This window comes from Schistocerca americana, chromosome 3 (assembly GCF_021461395.2).
Source record: "Schistocerca americana isolate TAMUIC-IGC-003095 chromosome 3, iqSchAmer2.1, whole genome shotgun sequence".
Lineage (NCBI taxonomy): Eukaryota > Metazoa > Arthropoda > Insecta > Orthoptera > Acrididae > Schistocerca > Schistocerca americana.
Genome location: NC_060121.1, coordinates 936,314,256 through 936,319,315, shown reverse-complemented (window position 1 = coordinate 936,319,315; position 5,060 = coordinate 936,314,256). Strand labels below are relative to the sequence as shown.

Sequence of the window (5,060 nt, the reverse complement as noted above, 5' to 3'; positions counted from 1 at the left end):
AAGTTCATTAAATCTTATTTGTTCCGTATCCTCTCATCTATCAGCCCTAGAGTTGGAAAACGGTGGAAAAAATCACTCAGTTTATATGTATTATTTTCAATATATCAAGAAGCCATACGACAAATAAGGAAAAGTATCAGCAGAGAAATAAGTGATTCCAAATCAAGGAAACTAATGTGACTGGGAAGAGATGATCTCAGCCTCTGGCTGATAGTGCACCTGAAGTGTAAGAACGCGCCAGTGAAGAAAATACTCGTACTTACGCCCGGATTCAGTAATGCAACGTGACCGTTGGCACGCGCAAAAAACCAAGAGATAACAGCTTATCCAGAATCCCCGACGGCGAGACAAGGCGTCGCCCAAACCGACGTGTCCAGCGGGCAGCGGCAGGAGTCCAGCCGGCAGCCAAGGCCGCACCGCCCTATAAGAGCGGCCGCCGGCGCTACCCACAGTAGTCACTGCAGACCGCGCAGCACACACACCTCAAAGCACCATGAAGGCTTTCGTAAGTACCGGCCACAGTAGCTCCTAGCATAACGTAGGGGGCGACGAGGTCAGACACTCAGACTCGTATCAAACGTTGTATGTCGATAGAGTATCAACCAGAACGCCGATTTAGTTCGTGCTCTGTGTGCTGTCGTCTAGTAGAAAATGAAAGTAACCTCATACCCACGGAAAATAGGAAAAGCGTATGTATGGGGGAATGATTTGAACATCTCGTGTAGGTAAGTTGGTAGAGCGCCAGGTCATCGTACCGAAGATCCCCGTTCAAACCCGCCGGCACGTTTCTTCACCGTGTTTAGTCAAAGTGTTAGGTGCCCTCTGTAATTAAAAAAAACTGAATGAACGAATCAACGTTGATCTTAAATGGGTTCATGGAACGACCGCCACGAACAAATGCAACGAACAAAATGAGATAGAAAAACAGTTATGATGTTTCCTTAACTGCCTACATGGAAGAACATTTTCCTGACATGTAAAATGAGTTTTCGGAGTTTTCAGCAACGTTTTATTAGCAGTCTGCTTTCGCTGTGTTAGTTGAAAGTAGAAAACCTACAGAGTACATTTGTAAAGGTAGGTATGACGTCTCGTCCGACAGAAAACCATACCTATCTCTGCAAATGCACTCTTACTTTCAACTAACAAAGGCCGCGCGTGATTAGCCGAGCTGTCAAAGGCGTTGCAGTCCTGTACTGTGCGTCTGGTCCTGGCGGAGGTTCGAGTCCTCCCTCGGGCATGGGTGTGTCTGTTTGTCCTTAGGATAATTTGGGTTAAGGAGTATGTACGCTTAGGAACTGATGACCTTAGCAGTTAAGTCCCATAAAATTTCACACCGATCTGAACACATCATCTGCTGTCAAAAGAACGTTGCTACAAACTCCGGAAAGTTCTTGTAGATCTCAGCAATATGTTCTCCCATGTAACAGTTTCTCGCGTAAACAATTAAAACAAATAGTTATCAGTGGAGTATGAATGCGGTATCTTTGTTATGGTAACCTGGCGCTCTATCATCTCATCTACGCGAGATCTTCAAAGCATTCCCTCATACATATGCTTTTCATATGCTCCGTAGTTCTGGTGTCATTTTTAATTACCGATTACGCATCTTCTACTGGACGACAGCTCACAGCACGAACTAAATCGGTGTTTTAGTTGATACTCTATCGACACACAACGTTTGGTACCGATCTGATTGTCTGACATCTGGAGATTTGGGTGTATGTAAGAGAAAAATCAGACTACTACTTCTCTGCGTAAGATTCCTTTCACTGGTTCGTGTCATTTTCCTCACTATACGACCAGTCTCTCTAGGAGACTCTAATCGAATGTATACCCAGGTTTGAGAAGTTGTTAATGTCTTTACTGGCTAAATACAAGACATTGTGGTATCTGAGAGCCCAACACGTGAGGGTAGGTGTTCCGTAGCGATGTGAGAAGGGATCGCTAACGTTAATAACCTATGTTAAAGATTTAGAAAATATTGGTTGGTATATTCATCTGATACTTTCACGAGATAGTATTCATTGATACAAATTATGGCCATATCCAGCCCATTCTTAGCAACAAATTAACATGTACCAAAAAGTTATAGTGAGCTCTCACCGTGTCGGAACATTTACTTGTCCATTTCACAAAACGTCGTAATCATAGAGCTGCAATTGCAATTGAAATCACTTTTGTCAGTTACGGCAGTTGAAAGAGGTTGAGACTCTTGAGAGATTATAACTGTGTGCTGTACCAGTAATGGAAACTGAAACTTCCTTTCACACGCAATGCTATCTTTACACGACTGACCACCCACCCTCATAGTGGAAGTTCTACCAGTACCTCATACCTGAAGGTCGTTATATGGCCTATAACGGAACACCTAAGTTCTGCTTTAACTTGCGCTGATGTTCGCTGTTATAAATTTAAACGGTATTTGTAAAATCTAATTGTAAATGTATATCTCTCAGAGTATTAGGGAATGGCAGAAAAACTTGAACGGATGCTATTCTCAGTGAATGGAAATTTCAAATGGCATAGGCAAGTGGTAAAACATAAGTAAGCAGTTAGGAGACTCTGTGACGGTCACAATAAGCATTTCCCGTCAGATCACCGAAGTTAAGCGCTGTCGGGCTTGGCTAGCAGTTGGATGGGTCTGCCGAGCGCTTTTGACAAGCGGGATGCACTCAACCCTTGTGAGGCAAAGTGAGGGGCTACTTGATTGAGAAGTAGCCGCTACGGTCTCGTAAACAGACATACAGCTGGGGGAGCAGAGTGCTGACGACACACCCCTCCATATTGGCATCTAGTGACGCCTGTGGGCTGAGGATAACGCGGCTGCCGGTCGGTACCGTTCGAGCTCCAATTCCTCTTTACCAAGGTATATTATGATTGATTTTCTGTCACTAAAACTCTTTATGTTACATATATATGTGTTTCCCCTCCCCGCAGGTCTGCTCTTTCCTCGTAGTGCTGCTGGTGGCGGCCGTGTTCGCCCAGGAGAAGGCCAAGGAGACCCTGAAGGGCGCCGAGGCCTACTACGCCTACGCCGCCCCCTACGCCTACAGCGCCTTCGGCTACCCCGCCGTCAGCGCCTACTCCGCCTACCCTTACGCTGCCGCCGGCTACCCCTACTACTACCGCTGAACACGGACACGGCTTCTATGAGGATGCAGCTCTTACTTCATTGACTGCTGTACTCTCTTCCTTCCTTCAATAAATACAACTGTATTACAAAACGTAACATCCTGTCTTTTTACCTTACCATCCACTCAATGACATTCCGAATATCAGAAAATGAGAGGAAAAATACTTCTGGTAAAGTGCTAAGTATATCAGATATTCAGGCCATTTCTTTCATTCAAATAAACAGCCACCTGTGGCCAAATTCAATGCAAGAGACAGCAATAAATGTATTGATTTTACATTAGAAATTACGATATGAAATACATTCTCCTTCTTTGCATCTGTCATTAGACGAAACACAGAAAATTAAAATTAGAGTGACTTTTTCTAAGAATTTACTGGACAGTGTAGTGTACTAGATTGTATTCTAAGCCAGATCCCTTCCTTTCGTGCGCTGTGTGGTACAAATTAAATGTAATTGGCAGTGTCTCCTGTTCTGCCATCCAATCCCAGGCCCTTACACAATTATAATTTGGCACAGTCATCACAGCAAGTACTCTGCGTCCACAAAAACAATTATCGTATACAGAAGGTTATCAAAAATAGTTTTACACTTTTAAGAAACGGATTCCTCTCACCAAAACAAGAAACAACTTCATATAAACATAAACATGCTTCCGAAAATTGTTCATTTTTAGGGCTCCATATCTCAGTCGGTAAAGACGAACCCCATAGGATTACTTCGTTGTCCAACTGTATGTCTGACTGTTACGACCCCTTTTTTCAGGAACAGGCAGAGGAATCAAGTTGAGATTTATGTAACATGCCAAGGTCTACGATGCCTTGACGATATAAATAAAGCTTCTAAATCAAGAGAATCAAATGGTATGCCCATTTTTTGATATTCACAAATTCACTCATCTAAGCCCGTGCTGTACTTCCCTTTGACCGAAAATCATGAAATTTGGCCAGAAGCGAAGTTTCACAGTAAAAGTAAAGAAAAAACCTGAAAATTGTTAATTTGTAATTAGATCACACAAAAACATTTTTTTTATCATTACGAACGTACATTACACTGGTAATCCATCAAAAATCTCAGGAACTACTAAACGAATTATAATCTCATTTTCAGCAACAGGTAAAGTGATTCACCAGAAAGGTATCTGTATATATTTTATAAATATGTCATGCATCTGGCTGACCTATGATGGTGTGAAGCCCCTTGACGCTGTGAAAACGATGCCTGTGCCATCTAGCAGTGACGCCCAGTAGCATCGCAATTCCTTTACCGACTGCACTTCCACATGCAATCATTTCCTGCGACCACGACATGTAATGTATCCATGATGTAAAAAGCAAAATAATACTTCTAACTGATGTAAGATTGCGCTTCCATTCTTTAGGATGCGATTCCAATATGCCATAAAATATCCGTTGAAGTGTTCCACAGAGCCATTCGACACTTTCGTTACAACATTAGCCCTATGGCCGGCTGTAACTTTTTCTTCTCTGGAGACTTCCGTCAGATATTACCAGTAACTGAAGCAGAGACAAGTGAAGATGAAGTCAATGTATCTGCAATTGACAGTTAGTACAGTATGTTAATATATTTCCAAAATTAATAATATAAATGTAAAACTACCATACCGCGTGCAAATTACACGAAAATTTAAACTTAAAGTTTAAAATTAAAACATTCTCTAAATTCTTGGAGTTCCCAGGACCGTTACCTTGCCAGTATTGAAACTGATAACAGTCGAAAATCGTTCATATTCTTTACTCCCAGGTTGGATAATCTATCTATGCATGTACATAACATATATATGTTTGCATGGAACTCTCAGAGGGCAAGTGCTACTCACGCATATCAGTCCTTTTTTAGTTACTAACACGGTTTTATATTCAGTGCTTGTTCAAGTAAAATCAAAAACTTAAGTTTGTAAACAGGA

At 42.0% G+C, this 5,060-nt stretch overlaps 1 long non-coding RNA gene across 1 annotated transcript; it reads left to right on the top strand.

Annotated features, from left to right (window-relative positions):
• Positions 1-357: 357 nt before the first annotated feature.
• Positions 358-3,225, top strand: LOC124607160. The gene is made up of 2 exons (XR_006978785.1): positions 358-505; positions 2,938-3,225. It is a non-coding gene; the product is annotated as an uncharacterized LOC124607160 (long non-coding RNA).
• The last annotated feature ends 1,835 nt before the right edge of the window (positions 3,226-5,060 follow it).